This window comes from Pan troglodytes, chromosome 1 (genome assembly GCF_028858775.2).
Source record: "Pan troglodytes isolate AG18354 chromosome 1, NHGRI_mPanTro3-v2.0_pri, whole genome shotgun sequence".
Classification (NCBI taxonomy): Eukaryota; Metazoa; Chordata; class Mammalia; order Primates; family Hominidae; genus Pan; species Pan troglodytes.
This window is the reverse complement of record NC_072398.2, coordinates 214,447,606-214,453,362: the sequence shown is the minus strand read 5'-3', so window position 1 is coordinate 214,453,362 and position 5,757 is coordinate 214,447,606. Positions and strand designations below refer to the sequence as shown.

Sequence of the window (5,757 nt, the reverse complement as noted above, 5' to 3'; positions counted from 1 at the left end):
AGTCCACAGCCAGTGGTCTCTTATCAAGGGAAAGTTACTGAAATCAGTCTCTTGTCCAATCAAAGCTGTAGTTACGGCTTGTGTAGGGAGGGCTCAGTCAGTTTATGGTAATGGGTGCTACAGCATTGCTTATCTCAAGGCCAGTGCTTGTTTAGCTAGAGAAAAAAAGGAAGAAGAAAAAAACCTGTGGCAATTAGAACATAGTTTATTCTTTAAGTTGAGGGGTGCATGACTTAACCTTGCCTGGCGTGGCCTTAGGTCTTGTTTATAACATGGTATCTTACTACTGTAAGGACTCTGTTCTGTCAGTCTTAGGATCTCTATTTTAACAATAATGCTGGTCAGTTGTGTCTAAACCACAAAGGAAGAGAGTATAAGGAGAGGTGTCTGAGCTTCCAAGTACTGGCCAGGAACTCAGTATTTAAGACTTCTCTGGGGTCTCCTTGGCCAAGAAGCCGTCTGTCCAGCTAGTTGGGTGGCTTCAGATTTTAATTTTAGTTCTGAAAGCATTTAATTTGATGAAATTTTGCCATATTTTTTCTTTATTTTTAAAGCCCGTCATGTTCTATAAAAATCTTTCTACTCAGGATGTGAATGGATTCTCTTAATTTTATCTCTCTATGAGTTCCAGAGTTTCAGTTTTAATTTTTAAATTGATGACATCTAAAATTCTACTCCTAACCAAAACATTTTTGGGGGTGACTAAGGACAACTCCAAAAATCTTCCATAAATGGAAGTAAGACTTACTCCTTAAAGAACTTTCTGGGATCCTGAGCTGCGGGGCACAGTGGCTTTAGTGCACCTCTGCTCTTAAGACTATTCAGAAATTGTCTTTGTGAACCCATCAGGCTGTTTCAAAATCAGCAATTTAGGGCTTGCTTGCAACACTCAGTTATGCAGCAGCTGTTTTTTGGATCTCATGAGTGCCTGCATGCATACTTCCCTGGGAATTTTCTAAATTTGAATTCTCATGGTATTTCAAGTGGCTTAGTTGTCTCTTTCTTTTGCCTACAGCCACATACATACCACCAAATCCTGCACTCCAAGCTTCTCCTTCCTCACCCTGAACTCCCAACCTCCAGTTAGACAATCCACATCTTCCCACACCTGCCTCAGGCTCCATCAGGCCACTGTGCCTCCCGCAGCAACCAGGCCAGGGGGAATCTGGATTCCTATTACACTTCTGAGGAAGGTGATCAGGGGGCGTGGAGGATGTGGGTGGGAGGGGGTGAGATTGAGGGCAGGAGTACACTGTGGTCTTCTGTCTTCTACCTCGTTGGCCCAGATGCTGCTCTTCCTCCGGTTGTCTGCTTTCAGCCCTGTGTAGGGAATCAGGTCTGCGCCCTCATCTTCCTGACTCTCATTTTGTGAGGAACCTGAATGGATGAGCCGTCGCTCTTGTCCCACACATTCTGTCCAAAAGTGCCCTCCTCTCTACCTGCTCCGGTGCCTGCTCTCTGAGCTCTGACACTCAGGCTGGGATGCCGCCCAGTACAGAAGCTCTGCAGCCCTGCAGGGCTCTGACTGTTCCACACCAGCAGGATAAAGGCCACAGGGCATGCTGTGGTGGAAAAGCATTCAGAGGTGTGGGCTGAAGGCCTCTCTTTCCACAGTCCCTTTGAACACCCCATGGAAGTCAGCACCCCTTTGAGGAATGAGGTGGCCCAAGGCCTGGCTTAACATGCAGGCCGTTGGGTCCCAGTGGGTCCTCTCTGTGCCTGGTATAGCCAACGGCTTCACGCATCTTACCCGGTTTCCTCTCCTCCACAACCCAAGCTCCTCCTTGACCCCCTTGCTCAGCTGTTCTCAGGACAGCAAGATCCCCAGCCCTTGGAAAAGCCCCATCTCCAGTGCTTGGGGAGGGAGTTGGATTCAGGTCGTCTAACCACAGAAGGACAGAGAACCTGAGGCAGGAGGAAATCCCTTCCCTTGCTGGGTCTCTTGGCACAGCCCATCCAGGGGTCTGGGTCAGGGTCCAGGTATACTCTACCCTCCTATAGGACCTGGATTTTTAGGCCCCCGAGGTTGGTCAACGTGGAGTCTTTCCCACTGTTCACCTGGGAACTGAAGGAATATCCCATGGGGCCCTCTCTTACTCATTAGAGACACCCAGAAAATACTCCATCCAGCAGAAACTGGGTGCAGTGTACCAGACCACTATAATTATAACTGCAGGGTGTGGAGGTCAGATACGTTTTGTGGCTATTTTCTCTCTGTCTGTGACTTGCTTGCCTTTTCACTTTCTTAGTGGTATCTTTTGATGAGAAGGTGTGGCTAATGTTGATGAAGTCTCATTGATCATGTCTTTCTTATATACGTATTTTTTGTGTCCTGATTGTTGGTAGGGTGATCTTTGCCTACCAACAAGTCACAAACTATCCTTGAAATGCTTTATATCTTTAACTTTTAAGTTTTGGTGTGTAATGCACCTGAAATTACTTTTGTGTGTAGTGTGAGGGAGAATAACATTGTTGGTCTCCCCACATCCATATAAAAGTCCATTAATTGAAATGATTTATTTCCTTTTATTGAACTGCTTTTATTGAAAACCCACTTATTGACCGTATAGCTGTGGATCAGTTTCAAGTCTCTTAACTCAGTCTGTTTATCTATTTGTCACTCCTGATGCCTTGTCTGTAATAGCTTATAGTAAGCCTTAAAGTCAGATAGTACAAGTCCTTGTTCTTTTTTACACATTGCAATAATTTTTGAAATAGGTAATAACTCATAAAACCATCACACACATCAGGATATGCTGTCACTTCATCCCTTTCTGACATGGTTTGGCCATGCCGTCACCCAAATCTCAACTTGAATTGTATCTCCCAGAATTCCCATGTGTTGTGGGAGGGACCTAGGAGGAGGTAATTGAATCATGGGGGTGGGTCTTTCCTGTGCTATTCTCCTGATAGTGAATAAGTCTCACTATCTGCTGGGTTTATCAGGGGTTTCTGCTTTGGCTTCTTCCTCATTTTCTCTTGCTGCTGCCTTGTAAGAAGCGCCTTTTGCCTCCCGCCATGATTCTGAGGCCTCCCCAGTCATATGGAAATGTAAGTCCAATTAAACCTCTTTTTCGTCCCGGACTATGTTATGTATTTGTCAGCAGCGTGAAAATGGACTAATACACTCTCATTTCTGAGTGGGACACATGCTGTCACTCACATATGCTGGTTGCTGACTTGTGACGGAAGATTCTCTATTGTACCCTCTGGGGACAATACATCTCCAGTTGCCTGCGGGGAGGATGAACATGCAAAAAATCCACAACACTCAGCACAGAGTCTGGATTTAGTCCCATTAGTCTGAATGGGACTAATGCCCTTATAAAAGGGACCTCGGGGAGCTCTCTCGCCCTCTTTCTGCCCCCTGAGGATACAATGAGGAGTTGGCAGTCTACATCCAGAACAAAAGGCCCTCACCATAAACCTACCATGTCGGCACCTTGATCTCGGACTTCCAACCTCCGGAACTGTGAGAAATCAATTTCTGTTGTGAATCAGCCACCCAGTTTATGTATGGTACAGTGTTAGAGAAGCCCGAACTAAGACACAGATGGAATCCCATGGAGAGTCTCTAATTTGCTAAGCTGGTCATCAGGCGGGATGTTGCCAGTTAGAAACAGGAAAAGCTGACATTTTGTGTATATGAAAGAAGATAGTGGACAGGCCCATTGTGTCGGCTTTGTCCGCCTTGGCAAACTGGAGACGGAAACTCGATTCACCATCGCCAGCCACGGGAGGACTGGGAGGACCTCCAGAGGAGGTTAGGTCGACTTCATGGTAACTTTAGATCCTGAAACCTCCCAGGATTTTTCTTGTCTTCTCTTTGATCTCTCCTCCGCCTACCCAACAGGACAGGACTCGCCGCCTTTCTTTCCTGGCAGAAAGAGGTCCGTTGCGGACAAGACCAAAGTGAGCAGCTGGTTTCCCCTACGTGTCCTTCCGGGCCTGGGCATCTCTGGAGCTCAGGCTGACCCGAGACCTAACTCCCGGCGAGTGGGACCAGCAGGAGCCTGGAAGAGCGCGCCCACCGGGGTGGAGGTTGGTCGCCGGGGGTCGAGAACCGCAGTCAAACCCTCTTCTTCCCCGGGCACTGCGCACCTGCCCCCGGGGATGCCGAAGGAAGTGGCCCATAAAGCTTCTCTGCAACCGAAAGAGGCCTGAAGCTCCAGGAGGGCCGAGAGGAGCCTCGTTGAGCGAACCCAGCCCTCTGCCTGGCTGGCCCTGGTCAACAGGCTCGGAAGAGGCTGATTTGGAGGACAGAATGGAAGAAAAGACCTAAAGGTTTCGAATCTCATGATGTAGAGATGTTAAAAGCCTCCAATCCTAAGGTCTGACTGTGCGGGGGAGCGAGGGCGTCTCAAGCTGGATTGACCCCTGAGCCTTCATCTGGAGAGTCCTCTGCACAAGCTCAGACAGCAGGACAACGCGCATCAGTGGTTCTCAAGAGGGGGCAACTTTGCCCTTACACGCCTCTCACCTCCACGCTGGGACACTAGGTCACGAATGGGGGAAGCGGGGAGGGAGAATATTAACCCCCTGGCATGTATCTAGTCAGCGGAGGCGACGGCTGCTGCTAAACACCTTACAATCCACTGGAGGGCCCCTCCCCTACCCCGAAGTAGCCATTCCGCAGAGGTGGGGAGACTCGCGTGTAGCTCAATGCCCACGCACTTAGCCGATGGGAAATTACGAATTGATGACCACTTGGCTCCTGGATCTGAGGAAAAAACTCCAGAGTCAGAGGGAACTCTCGAAGTTTTGCCCGGAGCAAACGGAAGGGTGGCATTGCCATCGCCTAAGATGGGAAAATGGCAGGTGTCACAGGTTGCAGGGGAAGGTCGGAGACCAGCTGAGGGCCCCGGAGCCTTCCTGGAAAGAGTTTCCCATCCAGCCCGTCTCGGTTTCCGCATCCGTCGGATTCCTTATGACGTTGAGGGTGCTGGCGTCTGGGTCCTTTATGATGCAGAGGGGGCCCCCGTCTCACCCCGGGCGCCTCCGGGCTCCCGCCTCCTCCTGGCAACCTGGTGCGCGGCTCCGGACCTGGCGACCCACGACCGGCTGGTCACTTGCTGCCGCCTCGCAAAGGCGCATCTCTAGTCCAGTGGTGAGCTGCGGCCGGGTCGCTGCAACTCGCTCCAGGACTCGGGACTCGTGGCCTTGGTGTCCCTAGCGGAGCCCTCGGTGTGCCGCCTGCAGGCTCTTTTTTTGAAGAAAGCAGGGAGGGAATGGCCTTGTGAGAGACTCCAGGAGCAAAGAGCGACCCTCACAAGGCCCAAGTCCTCCCAGAGCTCAGGGAAGCTGTCCCTTCTGACGGAAGAAGGGAGAGAAAGCTCCCTCCTGTGTGTCCCTGGTGGTCTAGTGGCTAGGATTCGGCGCTTTCACCGCCGCGGCCCGGGTTCGATTCCCGGTCAGGGAATTGTTTTACACTGGCCGCCCTCCCGCAGGAATCTTCCTTCACTACGCTGTCAGCTGGCCTGCTCCAAGGGCCAGAAGCAGAACAGTCTCCGCAGCGAGGGGCAAAGCCGGGCGAAGGAGGGCAAGTCCTAGTGGACCACCTCTCACGACACACCGCTCCTATTTATCTCCGTGTCCGTCATCCGCGGGAGCAGCTTTAGAGAGCGACGGAGCGTCTCGCTCCGGTGTACACAGCCGGGCAGAGATGCCAGACCCCATGGAGCTGCACCCAATAAGCCCACACTCTTTCCCGTCGCCACCCCGGAGGCGCCTATCGGGCTGAGCTGCGAATAACTAAGA

General features: G+C 50.9%; 1 non-coding gene and 1 pseudogene across 1 annotated transcript; one reads left to right on the top strand and one right to left on the bottom strand.

Annotated features, from left to right (window-relative positions):
* Positions 1-624: 624 nt before the first annotated feature.
* Positions 625-2,180, bottom strand: LOC129388404 (putative protein FAM231BP; annotated as a pseudogene).
* Positions 2,181-5,347: 3,167 nt separating this feature from the next.
* On the top strand, positions 5,348-5,419 carry TRNAE-UUC (transfer RNA glutamic acid (anticodon UUC)). The gene has a single exon. It is a non-coding gene; the product is annotated as a tRNA-Glu (tRNA).
* Positions 5,420-5,757: the final 338 nt, after the last annotated feature.